General features: G+C 34.3%; 1 protein-coding gene across 1 annotated transcript in view; it reads left to right on the top strand.

Annotated features, from left to right (window-relative positions):
- The window catches only part of LOC105142951 (limbic system-associated membrane protein), a 237,547-nt gene that overhangs the window by 92,284 nt on the left and 124,355 nt on the right, over positions 1-20,908 (top strand). The window lies entirely within an intron of this gene.

The raw sequence follows: 20,908 nt of genomic DNA, 5'->3' as shown, positions 1-20,908 counted from the left end.
ATAAATTATTCTATTTAGATTATACATTGCGCGACATAATCTTAATCCCAACAACACCAACTAAAAGTAATATGACATCATTGTTATAATTTTACATTTAATTATTCAATAATTCAATATAAATGTCAAGTAACATACGTGTTACATTGTTGAGTGTGAAATTATAACATTACCGTTTATTAGAAATTAATCAATTGACATTACAGAAAATAAATCAGCATTTTCTTCGACACTTCCAATTATATACCTTTTTTTTCTCATTGCTTAAAATTTGATTCATTACTCATTATTTGAAAGAGCAGTAAACCAAAAACTCCTGTGATAAAAGATATGAAAAGTCGCGTAACTTCCCTCTATCCTTTTAAAAGCTGGAGAACCTCCTTAATTAAACATTTTGTCATTCCATAAATTCTGTAAAAGTTCCATCAGCAAACAACGGAAAAATTGTTAGTGCGGCCGTTACTCCGGGGATGCCTTCAATCATGTTCAGCGTTGCGGTACAATCATGACGTGAAAAGCCTCGCAGCAACAGTTCATCACGATATTGGAAAAAGAGTAACTGGAATATACAATGTCAGCATATCGCGAATGCTTCATCGCGGAATTACACGCGGTACTAATAAATGTTGTAAAAACGGCCAGTTTTACCGCCACTTTTACTACCTCACCCAAAAATTTCCCAACGCTAATTCATTTTAACCAGTATATTTCGACTAATTTACACGATAATTATCTGTTTACTGCGGAAAAACGCGGTGAAACGCGCGAGAGCCGCTCTCAAATGCATTTTTTCCTCTTTAAGCGCGGGATCCCGCGATAATAAATACATTGAAAACCAACGATAACGGGGTATATCGGCGTACAAATTGACACTTTCGCGTAACGATCGCGTGTACGTTGCATCGCGTCGCGGCCGATTTTTCGCGGGTTTTTCATAACGACCATTAAATTGTATTACTGAGTAAAATATCATTTCTCCGCGGCAGAAATTTCGAGATTAAAGCAGAGCGTTCCGCGGCTCAGAAATTAGATTCTCTCTCACGGCGATTGTTTCCCGCAGGCCGTTACGTACAGCCGAGATATTATCTCCGCCCCTAAACTCCCCATTCGCGTGGTGACTCTCGAAGTACCGCAATAATGCACTTCTCGTTCCGCGCACTCTAAAATTGCTATCTGCAATGATCGCGCCAAGAATGACTTTTTAACGTCATTTCGCGAGATATTTTATTAACGTATGACGTAAGACGCGCGCTACACTGGGATGGAAACTAACAGTACAAGGAATGCCCGGCGGTCCCATAACGCATCTTCGCGTAACAACGTTACTGCGGAGATAACAAAATAATTCTCTCGAAAGTAGTCCATTCTCATCTCTTTACGATTTCTAATAAATCTCATTCAAGCAAGCTTTCAAAAAAAAAAAAGAATTACTATTGCCACGAAGTCGTTTCGGTCACTTTCATTATCTGTGTATACGTCCATATTTGTATATGTGTCTCTACATGTATATCGTTACATTGTTTAATAATGACCGCGTAAAAATAATATGGATCTCACGGGATAGTCCGCCGCGCAACAATAAAACATCGCTGCATTAGGGTGAGATGTAAACTCCTCGTTCGAACGGCCCGCGCGTGGAAAATGGCCTGTAGGACCTCGCCGAGGGATTTCAAGGGGATGGCGAAGAATCGACGGTGAAGGGAGTTGGGAGGGGAAATGTTGGCAACGACGGTGGGTTCGAACGGACGTTGAAGAAGGGGGTGCGGAGGTTAATGGGCGTACATAACGAGGGCCTACATTATGCAAATAGCCGTGGATGGCCACCAGTCGTCGACTTATATCTTATCACTTTGACTGCCTGGTCATTCATATGAATATCGCACCCTCGAGAACGAGAGAAAGAGCGTGCATCGAGCTTAGCATTAGGGATGGTTTTAGGAGTGATGTGAAATAGGGGAGAAACGGTCTTAATCCTATTTTCTTCGGTACCCTGAGAAAGAATTTGTTCGATATTTGTAATTGTAATTGCATTAAAATAATTACAAAGCTCCATTTTCATAAATATTATCTACTGTTATAATGTTAATAGTGATAATTATATTTATAATTATATATATGTATAACAAGATATACTTGGCACCGAAAATAAATTTAGTCATTTTTTATGTCAAATCTAAATATATTTTTTAAATAGAATTATATAAAACGATAAATACACTTAGTGTTACTAACATTATAGCAGTAATAACTATAAAAATGGCCTTCTTAATCATTATCGCTGCTATATGTAATTATACAGTCACAAATACTAAACACTCGACCAAACACTTTTCTCTCCGCAGTGCATAATCGAGAGTTGTTTCGCGCGGTCTATGCTAACAAGACGATTTTTATGTAACAATTTTACACGCATTCGACAGTGAATTCGACGTGTGCAAAACTTTAGGAAATGAAAAAAGGATAACGCTCGCGAGTCATCGTTCTATAGAATTTAGATTCGACTGGCAGAATCTGCTTTATCACGAATGCCTCGCGGATAACAGTGGGGACGTTCATGTTTAGTCAATATTCGGCGACGTTCTGGACAAAGCGAACACGCAGTAAGTTACTGCACAAACGTGACGAAATTCGAGTTTGCGTGTGATTTCGTGAGGGCAAACTAGGGTCCGGGCTATCTTGCATACTTTGATGCAGGGCGGTAAGCGCAGATTGTTTGACCAAGGGCCGATATTTCTGCATGCAACACCAACTTCAATGGTGTATCGCATCGACACAGCGATATTCACCAGCGTTAAATTACACGTGTACACGCGACAAAGAACATAGTCCGAACTACGTTGGATTGTTCCAACTTTCCCCAATCCCCTCGAAGATTGCGGAACCGTGCGGTTTAAGTACACGCGCATCAAGATTTCGCGATTCTTGTATCATTTCAACATATCCATTTCACATATTACAGGACTGCTGTAGTACAATCGTGTGAGCCTCGATATTATTATTATTTTGCTTTAAACAATCAGATTACGGTCTTTAACAATACGTAAACTAGGGCGCACATGTGCATGCGGTGTGTGCAAATAATTGCACCTTCATGTGAAGTCGGTATACGAGTGAAAAGGGTTTAAATATGGTTATTAATGGAAAGGGAAGGAATAAGGTACACACGCGTTGCGTGCTTCTGTTTCTGCTTCTGAGGCGAGCCTCGCAAAGACGTGACGACATATTCAAAGTGGAAACAACAAAGACGTTAACAATTTTTTTCTTATCTTTGTAGGAAGTACCAAACCTACCTTTCTAGAAACACAATTGGAAAATTGTGTTAAAATTGTGTTACGTTTCACATCGTTCTTCAAATGGTCAAGTTTTATGTTGATATAACACAAAATGAATAACACAGAATGAATGTTAAAGTAAACGGTATATAAAAATTAATTTAGAAACAAATTGTGAATATATTTCTTTAGTAAAATTGACATTTATAACATATTTAACACGTACATTTATCTTTTATTAATTTATCTTGGAATTTACGTGTCAAAACATTATTTTTATGTTTTTTTTGTTTATTTAATCATAAATTATCGTATTTTAATTAAGGTATGTTAAATGTTTTAATCCATTTAACGCAAAATATTCAAAAAACAATCACATTATGTTAAATTTTAACACTCGGTATGTAAAAAAATTCAACATAAAAGTTTTAACAACGGTAGACATTTTAACACACGTTTTTCGCTGTGAAAGATTAACGCTCGCGACGTTATGTGTTGCAATATCCGATATCACGATCCGATACCGATCGGCGCGACTACCTGTGTTCTATTGTACTTCGAAGCGCTTTTATCCCTCGACGTTTAATCCCCTCACGGGCCAACGGGGGTTAACACCTCATTTATATCAACCGGATCCGCGCGATACTCGCACACCTTACACGCGGATCGCGCTTTGTCACGGCACGCAAGCAACGGACGCGAGCCCGTCGTCCTTATCGTCCTCGCGATTCCGCGCGAACGATAGTCTCCGGCTGCGACGAATTACCTTCGAAACGCTGATATTAAGTCTCATAAAGCTCGCGATCACTTCGAAGAAATGCTCAAGTCCCGATTTTTTATCATCGCGCGCGCGAATCATTATTTTGAATTTGTTTGGTTTGTAGCGAACAAAGAGGAGGAACATGTGCGACTTTACATCAGATGCGCGAAGCTAATAAGTTTCGTATAATTTATGATAAAAGTTTATAAGGTTCTTGTAATACATTGGTAAACACAACTTTAGTCATATTGTATTTTCTTGGAAAAGACGGTAATAAAAGGTAAAAAAGAGCTAATAAAGAATTAATATTTTTATAAAAATGAAATATTATTACTTTATACTTAATGTTAAAATTGTAGAATTAGTTGATATAGTCTCTATAGATAAATAGATCAATCATCAAGATTGTGATCTGATTGGCTCTCTAAATAGTATTATGATTTTATTAATTTTTATAACAGGCAACAAATGTGTGGTACGTGATTTAAACAGCCAATCAGTATCCATATTGAAAAATTATCAAACTATCGGTTATCATTTTTCAATGGAATTTTTCATGGATATTGATTCAAACTAATCTATCCTCAATATCTCATCTCTGGTTATTTAGATAAGATACGTCTGTTATAACATCACTTTTCATCAGAACTCTGACGTAACATTTAAATACGAAATCGAGTAAAGTAAGATATATATATATATATATATATATATATATATATATATATATATATATCGAAATATCTTGCAGGAAAGTAAATGCGGATAAAACAATGTACCGGTAACGACGACAATGACTCGTGATCTAAGTTGTAAAGTAAATTCAACGACATGAAACGTTGCGTAATAAGCGCCGCGTGATACGCTTTACTAATTTTATAGAACGAAGTATATCGCGGGGGAAAATTCTGATACGCGAGTGCGCTCGTTATTATTCATCTTAATTGAAACACGAATTAAATTCAACATCTTCACGCGCGGATCCGTTTTCATCATAAATTTAAAGTGAAGTTTAGTAGGTAATATCCTCCTCTCTCACTTGGTTGGTTGACCTGGCGGAAGTTTGACGAGTCCAAAGTGTGCGTGAAGAGCGAGCGTATCTACCTTTAGTCCAGATTATTCTGGATACAGCAAACTGAATTTTCAAGGGAGGAAACCACCTGTTAAAACTCGTTACCTCGCACGAGGTCGGAAGAGGAGGTACCTATCTGGTTTCAAACTGCAAAAAGGAAGTGCAGTTGGATTTCCTCGCGAAATCCCGCCCTCACAGGAATACTCGGCGTCTCTTGATAAATTCAATCGCAATGTCTCTTTGACTTACACCGGGATATCTGTCAAGGAGTTAAGATATTATCCCTTTGACCGCGTTTTCCCCGACGGTGGAGAAAAGTCGACCTCGGGCGGAAGGTTAGTGCCAGTTGAACGGCCCCGTTACCGACGTGGCCACCTACGATTATAATGTATTGCAATATGATATTATGCAGCACTCATGAGTATGACAGGGTATTATCCTCACGCAGCGCAAGATTTCCATATTGCAGGTAACGTGGTATTACGCGAAATCGGCCGCATAATTGCGAATTTACCATTAAACATCGTTGACCACCATACTGTGAATATAAACGCGCGTTGCGTCTCAATATTAAGACTTTTCTCAATCAAGCGGGATTAAATTAATATCTGCCGCTTCACGTACGTTAGATTTATTGCGCGATAGAGAGAGAGAGAGAGAGAGAGAGAGAGAGAGAGAGAAAGAGAAAGAAAGTGAGTACACACGAAACGATTAGCTACAATGCAAGGGGGATATTTTCAGATGTAAAATATGCATTGTTACTTGTATCATCGCTTATATCGATTAATTCTGATTAATCGCATTGAAATTTTAACAGCGGATATTACTGTTCTGTTCTCCCGATCAATAAATCTGCAAAATATTTTCAATACATTGCATAATACTATCCAGTTTATATTAATAATAATAATTATTCGAATAATATTATTAATAATTTAATACACAAACCAGAAATTAACAATGCGTATTCGGATTAGAATATTATATAATGTTACTTTTAACTAATTCATATTCGACCATTTATTCTGATTTGCGTTTCTATTAGTTCAAATCCATGATATGTTTAATCGCGTTGTTCATAAATATTATCCGGGTAGAAAAGTTAAGAATCCTCTGTAATGTCAGATTTTAATAAGTTTAAACATTGAAAACGATCCTTTTCATAATTACGCATTTGTTATAAATCTAAATAATGAGATGATACTATTATATATATTATAATATATATATATATATTTATTATCTTGTATCAATATAGATAGGTATATGAATCTAATAAAATAAAGTATAATTATATATTATAATTATACGTGATTTTATTAGATTGAAGGTAATTGAATAAGTAAGGTATAAATAATGCATTACCTAATTAGTAGATTTATAACAAGTGCAAAATTATTATTTGATTTTATAGTGTAACAAAGTAACTCATCTCGGCGTAACATCTTATCGCTCGAACTCCAACAGCGTGATTAATATATTAAAGATATAATGATATCTTTCTAAATGATATTTTATTCAACTGATACATCTCCTCGGAATTTCACAAATCACACTGTTGGCGTTATACTGAGATACGGCAAAGTTACTTTGTTAAACTATAAGAACGCCAGTGCTTTCCAAATCTCGCTTATCCGCGGCTCGCGATCTTCTTCGCGGATTATAATGCGCGGTCGCGGTCGGCGAATTAAGAATGAGCGCAAGTCTGCAGACGCGGAAAATAAGTTTCTGCATTTCAGATCGTTCGTTCCCGATGTCTTTATTGTCGACCGTTCCCAAGTTATATTACGGCCGGGCCGTAAGTTCGCCAGTTAACAATAAAGCTAAACCTCAGGCGGGCAACGGCAGGGTCACCAGGATGATTTATCGAACTCCTTCCGTCACCGGGTCGTTAATCTTCCTACGCGCTTTGTAGTCATCAGCGTGCATGAAGATGTGTATTTCGGGCTTGTGGTACGCTACACCCCCGTACAAACCGATTTAACGACTTGGCCGAACAAAATGAAACGAAAAAGAATTTAATCCCTGCCGCTCGCGACAATCGAGAATTATTTCAGTCGCGACATTGCGCCGCACCGACCGTTCACATTGTGTCTCGCTCGATATGCCTGCATTTTATTTTGTTGTCAAGTTTACCGATACTATTTACATCGGACTTCCTATTCTGGAGTTTCATGATATGTCGAGGAATAATTTATTTCTACCAATGCACGTAATTACAAATGGTCTGTATAATATTTTGAATTCGCGTAATAATTAATACAGTGCGAATATCAATATTTGATGAAAAACATATAGAGTTATGGACTGTAATGCAAATTATACGATTTTAGTGATGTTTAGATTAAAACGATGGAATCTGTATATATCACAACTATGATCGGTCTAATCGCAAAGTTATCATCTGATATTCGAATTGCAATAATAATGTGCACAAATGGGAAAAGTCGATATTATAGTGTATGTTACAGCCGCTCGATACACGCAGCTGTTGTTCCACATTCGCTAACTTTTGCTTTTTTTTTAATGCTTATATTGTTCTGTAAATATTTAGAAGTCAAGAAGTCAGAAAGTTTTGCACTCGTGTTCTTACATGTCGGAAATTTCCTGGTTAAAATCCGATGGACAAATTAAAATGTTAATAACTTTCGAATTAATTGCGAACAGGAATCGCTATTGGAATTGTTCGTTCCAACGCGTGTATATGAATCCGTGTGCTCTATGAAAATTTTAAAAGCGAAGCAGCGAATTATTAATTTCTTACCCGCACTATAAATATTGTAATGAAAGCCAAATGTGAATTAAAGCCGACCTACGTACGCGCGGTTAGTCGAACTGTTCTATCGCGGTGTCTTTAGTTCCTGGATTTTACGCGAGTGTATTTGTACTTTTTTATTGTATTTTCCCACTATCCCATAATCCTCAGCACGTTTATAGATTCCGGAAGCGTAAATTTAATCCTGTTGCTTTTTTGCAACCGCATGAAATGCCGGCTGCATTAATTAACTTTAATATCGCCTAATTATTTACTTTATCACGCATTGCTCTTAAGCGTCTGTGTTGTACAATCATATATTATACTTTTATGAGGACAAATGTACGTTCTACAGAAAGAAAATCGATATTGTGTCTGTCTCGAACGGATCTCTAAACTATATATCTTCCTAATTGGATATTTGACGAGGATTATGGTTCACTGATTAATTCAACGCAAGAAGATGTTTCACTTCATTGAGTTAAAGATGATGCTATGTCTACTTCGCGAATATATATATATATATATATATATATATATATATTAATATAGTTAGTGTATCTATAGTAATTAATCGATGTTAATGAGATTTAATGACAAACCTTAATTATAGATCAGAAGCACGATATCTATTACTATATAATAATATTACTTTATTATACTTATTAACTGATATTTTTTTCTAGTAATTTATTATACGATGCATACACGAACGCGATGGGATTTTACCAAGTGATTTATAGAATTACCGCGACGACGTCGTAGAGGCGAATAAACTGCTCGGCTCCCGCGTTTCTTTTTGCATGTTGGACGTAATGGCGGGCCTTAATAATTGCGTAAACCTGGTATAATTGGCAACACGATACCTTTACGCGGCAGGAAAGTTTGCGACACTTTATATAAAACACACAAACACAGAAGGTAATTATATTCTAGACTTATTGCCAACCGCCAAGTTTCTCGTGGCCAAGTTTCAGCCACTCTCGCGGAATTTATTTATAAAAGCAGAACGCGATAATCAACATTTTTTATAAGTAACAGTAAACTTTAGTCATTATTATGTGCTTTTATTTGATTTTAGTAAGTTGTACAACACCATGATGCAATTAAAGTGAATTAATGTGAAAATTGAAACTTAAGAAAATATACTCTCTCTTTCTTTCTTGCAATACTAACTTTTACATAATATGGAGGAATTGTGTGCAATTATATTATTAGATTTTATAACTGCACTCAATATTGGATATAGACTTAGCCATAAACACTCTTAAAAATTGAAATGTTTACAAGAAAGTAAATCGAAATCAGTCATTGAAAAATAATACTTATTTTTATATTTTAATATTTTATTACTTCTTTTTTGGTTCTTATTATCATTATAGAGAAAACTATGAAATGAAAGAATAAATTAATCGCAATGTTTTATACTTACTGCCAAAACTATATATGCGGAAAGAAAGATTTGGAAATATCTAAAAATTTCTTTAGATACAAGTCTGAAAATAATTTTATTGAACCAACTAAAATAATTATATAACTCAAGTATGATAAACAATGCTGTAAAATGTTTGAACATTCTAGTATCCAGCTAAAATGTCCTACATAATATAATTATTTTCATCGTGCAACAAAATTATTTTCAGATTTTTTTTTAGCTCAATAATTTTAGATATTAAAAAATTTTTATTTTAGATATTGCGAAATTATTTTTTCTGTGTAATTATCCTATCCTGTAATTTTTTTCGGTAATGGTTATTTTTTTCTGTCTATAACGGTAATGAATTCAGCTGTTACTTTTCATCGTTACTTCAACGTGTGTGTTGTGTGTGTGTGTGTGTGTGTTTTCTCTATTAACTTTATATCCTTTCAATAGATCGTATAATTTTGGGTGGAATAAAAATATTCTAAATACAAATTTAAATATTAAAAAATATTTTGCACTTTTTATCTTTAAACTGCGTTCCAATCATTATTACCAATACAAAAAGTCTATAGTATATGTGTGTGTGTGTGTGTGTGTGTATGTAACGTGAACTATAAATTTTCTATACTGACAGTGAATATATTAAAATGCACTGTTAATAATGACGTTAACATTTTAAAACAATATTTAATAAAAATTTTAAATAAAACTTGCCTTTGTGAATATTACAATTCATATTTCAAAGATAAGTATATTAAAACATTACATAAAGAATTGGAAGATTTATAAGATTTTTAACATTGAAAAGTTTATTATATATATAGACTAATTAAAAATTGTACGTTTAGTATTATGCATATATATTACGTGTGTGTGTGTGTGTGTGTGTATGTGTGTATATATATACACACACATCATACTTACATACATATATATATACATGTATTTAATATTGATTAATTAAATAATGTAATTCTTTAATTAATGTAATATCTTACATGTTTGAACATTAGTGACAACGCTGTAAAAAGTTTTAACATTTTAATAACTTTCTAGTTTAAGCATTTTATATAATTATTTTGATGGTCCAAAATGAAATTATTTTTATATACGTATCTTTCTGTATTTATCTGTAAATTTTTAAATATCTTAGCGAAACTTTTCCGTATACTTCAGTATTAAAAAGAAGTATAACAAATTCATTATTTCCTAAATAACGATAATACGTTATTTCTATAAAGTAATGTTTCTAATCCTAGTGATAACGAAACTATTTCGCGCTACGAGATTTGTTTATCAAGTGTTATCAGTACTTATCGCACGTAAATTCTTTTTATCGGTCAGCAAGGCAGAAACTCATGTAACTTAACGTTATCCTTCATATGATAGTGTAGAATTAGCGGTGCTTGTTTAATTAATTAAATTAGCACGGTGACCGTGGTTATTGAAGGATAATGATAGATTTTCCCTCGGTAAAAGGCCACTAACTGGGTAATTTGTGTGTCGTATTTGCTAAACCCGGAATAGCCGGTCACTCCATCACTTAGCGTATTCTCCCCGTAGAATTTTCCGGACTCCTGAGATCTTTGTTTTCATGCAAAAAGTAAACTTCCCACTGATCAACGCTGGAAATACGCTCTGAATGTTTCTCGTGTAAGTATACGTGCAATCTAGGTCTTATCGATCTTTTCGTATACAGAAAAAATTGTTTTCTCTCTCTCTCTCTCTCTCTCTCTCTCTCTCTCTCTCTCTCTCTTCCGTTTGCCCTTCTGCCGCAAATCTCGGATTGCGTGTTACAGCGGATTCACATACTGTAACATTTTATTTTTATTAGAAACACGAGGTGGGATTCTTTTCTCTGCGAAGCGGAACACAGTTTTTAACAAGAGGCAGAGGTAAATTTATTAGGCGAATACTGAGCAAGTGATGAGTGGTGTCGTAGATCAGGATGCTCTACGTCGCTATTAATACAAAGCCGTTTGCCGTTCCTTACGGGATAAGTTATCGTCATCGAGATAACTCTCGTTACCTTGATTCATTACAGCTTTCCCGTTTAACGCCTGGAATCTTAGGGAATTATTTAACTATTCAGCAGGCGATAAATGTAAATTTGAGTAGCTCATTGGCAAAAGTCCACTTGAAATTATTTTTTGACAATATCAGCAAAGAAACTTGTATAATTTTTTTTATTTGTGTTATCAATCAAATATTTTTTTAGTTAAGAAAAATTAAGAGAAATTTATTGTTTTAGTTAATAAAATATGTATAAAATGAAAAAAACGATTTTTATTTATTAAAACAGCATTCATTTGTCTCATTTGTTACTGGAGAAAATTAGATTTTAGCTGATTTTGTAACAAAATGTCCGCTATTTTTAAACATGATTGATGAATATAACTGCATTTGAAATAGTAGAGATTTGAAATAGTTGAGGATTTAATTTCCTTTGTATTTTTCTCGTTGCAACAATAGAAAGCATTCTCCTTACAATGAGAACAATTTAATTTTTTTTGCTATTAGACACACTTTTTTTTCTTACATTTTATAAAGTTATAAAACTGTTTCGGCATATTTTTAACACGTGAGTACTCTTTTTTAACACAAAGCACATTTCTTATTCACTAAAAAGACTAAGCAAATAAATTACTATAAAGAAAGCAAGTGATGAAAAACTAATAACAAGTAATTTAATAAATAATTCAAAAGACAATTATTGATTAGTAAAAAAATTTTAGAATTTTGTCTTTTACATAATAAATATAATATTCATTTATAAAATAGAAACGCGATCAACAATAATCACGTAGTACTTTTATAATGCTAAAACGTTCAATTTGTAACCTGAAAGATACAAGGAATCCAGTGATTTTAGTATATTATTTTTTTATATTTTTAGCTGCTTTTGCATATATAAGTTACTCATTTAGTACATTCTTTTGGAGACATGCTGAAATAATTATTGGAATAGTTTAATGAGGATATGTTATATTTTACGATGCGCATGGGAACACTCGGAAATGTGAAATATTAACTTTCCTCGCCAATGTTTAATTTTTATTACTGAACGAATTGAATGTTTGACGTAACGTATTAGCTTCAACTTTGGCAAGGTTGCGTGTGTATCCTTGATGCTCAGCAGGGCATCAGGTCAGTAACTGTGAATCAATCCTAAGGTGGCTGGCAGCCATTAACTAGCATCGTTTCGCGCTCGTATCTTCTAAAGCAATCTTGCATCGTTTTACAGCGAACTAGCCATATAAGCGTGGTAGTTGGAATTTGTTACTACCCCTTGTGCATTAGCCTTCAATAAAGTGCAACATCATGCTAAAATTTACCGTTGTTGTGATAGTCAACATTGTCAGCGAGAGATAGCTACCGTACTGTGTGCACAGTTGATTTGATTAATTTCACGAAATGCACGGAACAAAAAGAAAACCGACTGTTAACGTCTGAATATTCGGTTAGATAAACGCCGCTGTCAAACTATCTCGTCGAAAATAATTAGCGTTATTTCCGCCGATCGTTTGCGTGAGCTCGCTCCGTGGCGGACGTGACGCGGTGGTACTGGGTCGTTGAAAAAAAGAAAAGAAACATTTTTCAACGAAGGACCTGTACGTGCATAGCAGAAACGTGCCGAAAACGCTTACCGGCGCGGACCTAAGCGCAAAAAAAAAGCCGAGTGGCGAGAAGCCGAGAGAGGGCGGAGAAAGTCTCCAGTCCGAGGAGGAGAGGGTTGGAGCTGATAACAAATCAGGCACACCCGCTGGTCGTCCAGTTTTTACCAAACATTAAATATTTTTTTTCTCTGCGGTAATAGTATGCGCCGGAATCGACACGGATACAGTCGCGTGCAGTTCGCAGTCGTGCATAAGAGGGTGGCGGAAAGCGAGGGAGGGTGCACATCGCGTAACGCGTTTTGAATGCATATGAAGTACGGCGCAACGGTCGAATGGAGAGATTTAAATCAACGGGGCACACGAGCGGTTCTCTCGCCGGCTATATAGATAATGCCAGAACGCGAGTGGTCGCGCTCCATAAATCCTTCGCAAAGAAATTTAACTGCGAGCGTGGAAAAAGAACGTTCGGCCGAGATCCATTCCCGCCTCTCCACCACACGCGATTCTTGTCTATGGAGGAGGAAGTGTCAATTAAAGTCGCCGGTGCGTAAATGACCAGCGTGACGCTCGCCGATCTTTCCACTCATCGTTTTGGGGTGAGGCAACGAAATTTAATGCGGGCAATTAGCCATACGGCGCGTTGCCGAATTATGCACAATTCATAAAACTGTAAAATTACCACTACATCTATTCCACGTGACTTAATCGCAGCGTCGAAACGCGATATCTGTAATTATATTGGCTATTATCCTCCGACAGATTAATTTAAGTGTATTGCATCGAGCTACAAGCGATGAATGAAATTATGTAATAAAAAAGAATGTATGTTCGCCTCCATGTCTGCATCTCTACTCGGTAGACAATAAAAGCCAAATGAGGTTTCATTTTGCCTATCATACTGTCTCGTTCTCCTCCCGTCCTCCTTCTTTCTCTTTCTCTCTGTACGCAATCCTTCTCCGTTTTCAACTTCTGCAAATCGTCAACAAATAGTTCGCAATGTCCCGCTGGGATAGATTTTAATGAACATCACACGAAGGCGCCCCGTGCGCGCCTGTGTGCATCCCATCCGACGAAAGTACACGCGTGGCACGCATTACGCAACGTCAGCCCACGCACCAGCGTTTCGTGACATGCAATTATTACGAACTAAAGCCTGTTTTGCACGCGGGCTAATAAATTACGATGTGCCATCCTATCCGACTAGACTCCACGTGCATAGCCATTTCGCGCGAGCACATGTGTGTTACATCGAAAAGTGCATTTAACATTGCATGCAGTAATATTATCCGAAGTGAAATGAATAAAATAGTGATGATAATTAAAGCACGAGTTAACAAGAGGAAATTATAGAATACATTTGAATATATGTGTATGTGTGTGTTTACACAGGTTTATCGATTACAATTTTATAAATGGTTTCATTGATCCAGATATCTCAATTAGTATTAATTGTATATATAATATGTGTATATATACATATATATATATATGTACGAATAAATAATCGCATAGTTAATTTTACATTAGATATAATTTTACATTAGATACAAGAGAAAGTTAGTATAAACACAAGTAGTATAAACAGTGTAAGTATAAGTAGTATAAGTAGTATAAGTAGTATAAACAGAAATATCTCGGCCATGAAACGTTAATTATAAAGATTTTGTATTTGCAACTTGCAACGAGATCAAAATGGAGAAAATATGTTGAGAAATATAAATTTTGTATTTATTTTTATAAACAAAAATAAATTATTTGATTTATACCAAAATTAAATGTTCCACTTCATACAAATCTATTATTACCGTTGAAAATACTTGAACCAATGCATACAAATTATTTTTAAATAATTTTTCAGAAAATGTATATACAGCCATTTTTATTTTTGAATTTATACAAGGTGTACTTATAACAGATTTATGTTAAATAGGTATTTAAATGTGCACTATTGTTTGTTATCCTATATATATCCTATATATATGAATTTATAAAATGACGATATAATAAATTTATATTGTATATATATATATATATTAGAGTCGGGACTAAAGTGTAGTCCAGAGAAGCACTTGAAACTCTCTAATGTAAAAAAAATATGAAGAGACACAAAAATGATAATAAAAATTTCTGCATATTTTAATTCATTCGTTACTAACGAATTCGTGATTATATTTATTGTTGAGCGTCCGCTGTATATTAAATGAAAATAAAATATATGCATGCGTATAAAGTAAATTTTGCTAAAATAATTTACAATTTTGCGACTATCAAAACACGAAAAATGAAAAATATATTTTCTATGAATTTTTACGAGAATTAATATTAATTATCTATAGAGTATAACTCTGGCATGTACATCTACAAAAATTTAATTTAGCAGATTTACTATGTTTAAGGTAAATAAACTATACTATAAAAACTTTGTACTATCTACTATGGAAAAAATATTTGGAATCCAAAATACTTATTTTTCATATAAAAAAAACTTTTTAAAACTCTTTTTACCGTATATCATATACAGATAGAGTATTCATACGGTTATACTTATAAATGGGATGTGCAGCTCATGAAGAATTTACAAATAATGCTTAGAAATATGACGTAAAATAACACAATAATTTACAAGATGTGCTTACAAAGTTTTATTAAAGAATACGAATCATAAATATGTGTACGAAGTATAATAATTCTAATCTTTTGCACATATTACAAGTGTTATGATATGAGGTATATGTTTCATGTCATGCATTAATTCAATTTATTGCATTTAAAAGGATGTTCGAGCGACGTCAATTATCACGAATTACAGTACAACCAAAATCTTCAAATTGGTTTTACAGATTGCAAAATATAAGCATTCGGCGAACCTTGAATTATTTGAGCAAAAACGATACTGACTTTTTAACATTAAAATTAAAAGCCTAGAAAAAATATATTAGAAATATATTTAAAATTACGTATTTTACGTGAAAAGATTTAGAATGATAAACAGAGCAATAATTAGGTCTTTAATAGTTCGATCTTGCAAAAGATGATGCTGTAATATGTTAAATAAAAACAAATGTGACACATTTGAGATAGAATGTAAGAATTTAGAATTAAAAAGTCTATATTATCGACATCGATCAAGTTTGGCCGAAAAATATGTACTATCTAATAAAATATTGATTTTTATCTTGTACTTTTATATGTAGAATAATGAGAACATTCAATTTATATTTAAAGATATATGAATCCATAAGAAAAATGCGGTTATATCGCTGCATTATTAGAAAAATTATATAATTACGTAATGATCGATTAGTTTAAGCAGTAAAAGCCTTTCTTTATTATTATTTTTTTTCTATTTTGAATTAAGGAAGATCTTACTGTTAACCCAGTTATTAGAATTATTCTGTACATGTTACATACGATATACACACACACACACCACACAAAGGCACGTGCGCATGCATGGCACATACACATGTACTTAAAACAATTTTTATTTTAAATAATTATATGCTCTTTCTATACTGTTCTAATAATATAAATGGAAAAATACATATTTCTTCTTGTTAGTGATTATTTCGATAACGAGAAAACTTTCTCTGCTCTCTGGCGAAGAAGTCCTTACAAGATGAATGTTTCCGGTATTCCTTTTCAATAATTTAGCCCCTTTATCTTTATCAAGTAACTTTCATTACACGAGATTTTCTTTAAAATTCATGCAACTTGTTAAGATCCACCGAGCAACTGGCCGCGGCAGACAAATTAAATATTAGAAACGCAATTTAATTTAATTTTGACAATTATTTTAGTAATTGCATTTAATATATCGCAACAGTGTAATCCATCGTTGATAATTGGGAACGTACACAACATACGGCGTAGATATAAATTAAATAGAAATGCCGGATGCACTCAAAGATTGACTGGATGCACGTCTAGTTATGCGCCTCTCGATGCGCCTCTCGTTGCACGCTCCGCTTCTTTCCACGATCTCCACTCTGTGCACTATCTTCCGTTCTACGTTTCGTTTCGATAGCATTCGTGATGCTGTTGTCGTTTATGTATTCGTTCAGCATGGGTTCTTGCGAATCGCGCCCGAGCAAAATTTAGGCCATTCTAAAAAACTGCATAATGCATCTAGTATTAGTTGTATCATCAATAAAGAGGAACTGCACATTGCATTGGACAATTGCAATAAAAAACGCAAATTTATTAGCCCCAAATAAATAACTTGCAGCTTATTTTGTAGTTAGATTACTTTCTTATAAAGATTCACGTTTTTAAAATGAGCATTACATAGTAGTACTAGTTCGTCTTTGCTATGTCATGTGACTCGATTTTGATCAGATAATCCTCGTGGGTACATCATAATTCGAGAAACGCGCGCGCACTCTCATCTTCATAGAATTATCACGCCACGTACGACTCTCTGTGCGGATATCTCTCATGACGTCAAACCCATTTCATATTTGTTCATCGTCTATTTCTGCAGCACGCTGTTTCGCAAAATTAGAGTGACCTAGATAAGTATCAGAATATCATAATATACTGAAATACGTACTACTGTTCTACAGATTCTTGAGATTGGTCGATACACATGAAAGAGCATTCAGCATTTTGGCTGTTGATTTTAAATGAAACTTGTACATCAAGTGCAAAAATAATTTTGCATTCTTTTTTGCACATTGACTTTTGAATAGCTCAGCGTTTTTCAACATTTTTTAATTTACGTTACATTAAATAATGAGGTATTTCATGAGATGAACACGCTTCAGAGTTCAGCATAAATCCCTTTATCAAATACACGCTGACATTCAGAAATAAAAAGTAAAGTTGTAAATAAATTTTTTAGTTTTTATTTGTCATTTTAAAAGTAATTTTATTGCAATGATAATATTATTTTAATTAAAATGAAAGTAAGCACTCTATATAATTTTCACAGTTTTTAAAACATTTTTTTCACGCCTCGTTTTTTTTTATCTATTTCAACACGAAAAATATAATTATAATTGAATTGACAAGATATATTGTATATACATATATATATTCGGTAAAATTTTAATGGAAATACGTAAATAGAATTTTTTGTTATTGTAATCAAATATTTTGATACGCAACCAGAACATTTAGTTCTGTAATTTAAGTCAGTATCTCTTAAACGAAGCGTTTGTGAGCAAACTACCAGTGAAAATGTTTTGCGATCCTAAATTCACATTTTAAATTTGATGGTTTAACTCGGAAACATATCCTGTACATGTATTTTACGTTAATCCAATAAATTTTTTAGTGTAAAATTTTTCGTTCTTTTTTTTAAATCTTTTTTAAATTATTCGCGGCACACTTGGAGACCTTTTACAGTACGCTGCGGCAAATCGGTTGAAAAATCCTGGAATATAGAGGGATCTTTAAACCAGAATTATCGAAAACTCGGAATTGCTTTGTACTATATATAGGTACGCGGACGTTCGGGGCAAATGGAGATCATACGTCACGCATTCGGGCGCAGAGCCCATCAGCGGGAACGCACGTTTTATGCCGCACCATTCGCAATTTTTGTGCCCCGTGATCCATGTCCAACCGTAGTTGCGCAGCGGTGGCCGCGCCACTCCTGACTACCAATTCATTGTTGCGCTCGTTTCGAGTCGATGTTCGTAAATCGCACTTGCTATAATTCAGAATTGGAAAACTCGGATGCCGCACGAGAAATAGACGGGCCAATCTCAAACCGTGCGTCAATCAGTAAACGTCGAAAACAACAAATGAGGCGACACTCGAAATGTGTAAGGCCGTGTGTTAAGCCTATATGAGGCTATACAGCATGCAACAATTCGATGTACTATGGACATCCGAACGACGATTAAAAATACTATCCGAGTACCCCAAAGTATCATTTTATTTTTGTTTAGCATTGATTGATTATATTTTTAAATTTATTTATATTTTAGATCTTACGTCCGGTGACATAAACGAGATTTTTCATATTTAATTCGGACGTCAAATTGTTATGTGGGTACACAGAAAAAGATTTCTTTGGATTTAATAAATTTTATTGTATCCAAATAAATTTATTATTTGAAATGATCCAAACAAACCAATGTTTGAATCAATAAGTGCGATTGAATTTGAAACAATGTATATCTTTGTCTTAAATACATTATTTGTTTGAACAGATAATGTCTATCTTCGGTATTCGCGTGATCAAACTGTGCGGCACAAACATAATTGATATAGCACATAGCACTGCTTGTTTAATCCTGTTGTTAGACGTATAAGCTAGTGTTTCCATATATAATGTTATTTCTGTCAAGCAATAGAGGTTTCTCAAATGAAACAACAAATTTTTATTCAAACAAATAATATTTCGTACAAGCATAGGTATATTGTTTTAATGAAACAAATTTTAGTCAAACAAATTTTAATCAAATAAATACTAAATCCAAAGAGACCTTCTTCTCTGTGTACGCATTGGATATTAAAGATTGCAAATTGAAGATTGGAATTCAATTAACCAATTAGATCATTTTAAATTTGTATCCATGTTTCATTCTAATTGATTAAATTCTAAGATTAAATCTCCAATTTATAATCTTGAATCTTCAATGTGTACTTTAATATGAGTTTTATAACGATGGCCAACAGATTCTGACATCGCAGAACTGTGAGCGCGAACTTCTTTATTTGCATGCACCAGCATGCAGAAATGTTTGACGAACGTCTAGCTGACGGTTAATCTGATTGCCGGGCTGCCAGACGTTACTCGCATGCCTTTCGATCTCTCTCGAAACGTTTCTCTGCAGCCTCGAAGGCGAACAGACGCGATGGGTTACTCTTTACCGGACCATTTGGAGCTATCGATAAATAGTCAAAAATCCATTTCAAATTAAAACCTAGTTTAATCAGTGGGAAACAACTTTCGTACGACTTTTTTATATATTCTGCATCCTGTCATGTATTTTGCGTACGTCGATTGTCACCGAGCTGACTCATCCGATCGGAACGAACCTGGCTACGATCAGGATCAATAAGCCATGCGTTAATCACGCCAGCGAAACGACACTCTGCGGAGTGTCGAAAATAGTATAGGACACGTTGCGAACACGGGCTATTAGACCAGGAAATCGAAAGGGGGGGATTTGTAGCAGTTATTGTGTTACATCCGACGTTCGCGCGGTTGACACCGCGACCGGGATTGTGTCCCTTCTGTTTTCCAGTCCTGACGGCGCGCGGCGATTCGACCGCGACCGAGAACGGCCACGCGTCCGTTCAATTATGCCGATGAATTCGATCACGGGACCATCCCGCGAATTGATCGAATGATATGACTAACGACAGATAATTATAGGCATTGAACGTTACAGCTGGACAACGGGATTAGTTGAGCGTTTGTTTGTTATCGTGGGGTGTTTATTAACCAAAAACAGCATGATTGATTATAATCTTAACATTTGGATCGAATGACAGTTTGTATCACATTAGTGAAGAACGAGATAGCATTTGTACTTTATTCGAAATCAATTTCTGCATCATTGTTGACAGTTTTGTTCTTAACAATTACTTTCCTCACGACGAATAATCATTATGACGATTAATGTTCGTTAAATTACTGTCAATATGGACTTTAACTTTAATTTCATTATTAGTTTAACTTATTTCTCATCTTTTTCTAGTTTTAATTAAAAAAGAATACACGGAAAACGTTCCGTTACGAATGGAACGATTGCTAAAGTATTAAAAAATTTAACTAAATACAGATCTAAAAATAATTTTATTGTACCATCAAAATAATTATGTAGAATGTTTACGTATTCAACATTCAAAATTTTTTGCATTCTACGAGTAGAATGTTTAAGTTGATGATATAGTACTGCAAAAATTTTTTTTAATTATATCATACTGAGTTTATACATATTTATATATATAATTTATCATATTATAAATTTATTGTGCCGTTTATTAAAAATGGAAAGGGAAAAGACTGATGAGAAATGGATGTTCTCTGAATCTCTTTTTAATATATT

This window comes from Acromyrmex echinatior, chromosome 8 (genome assembly GCF_024713525.1).
Source record: "Acromyrmex echinatior isolate Ae372 chromosome 8, ASM2471352v2, whole genome shotgun sequence".
Lineage (NCBI taxonomy): Eukaryota > Metazoa > Arthropoda > Insecta > Hymenoptera > Formicidae > Acromyrmex > Acromyrmex echinatior.
This window is presented reverse-complemented; position numbering and strand designations above follow the sequence as displayed.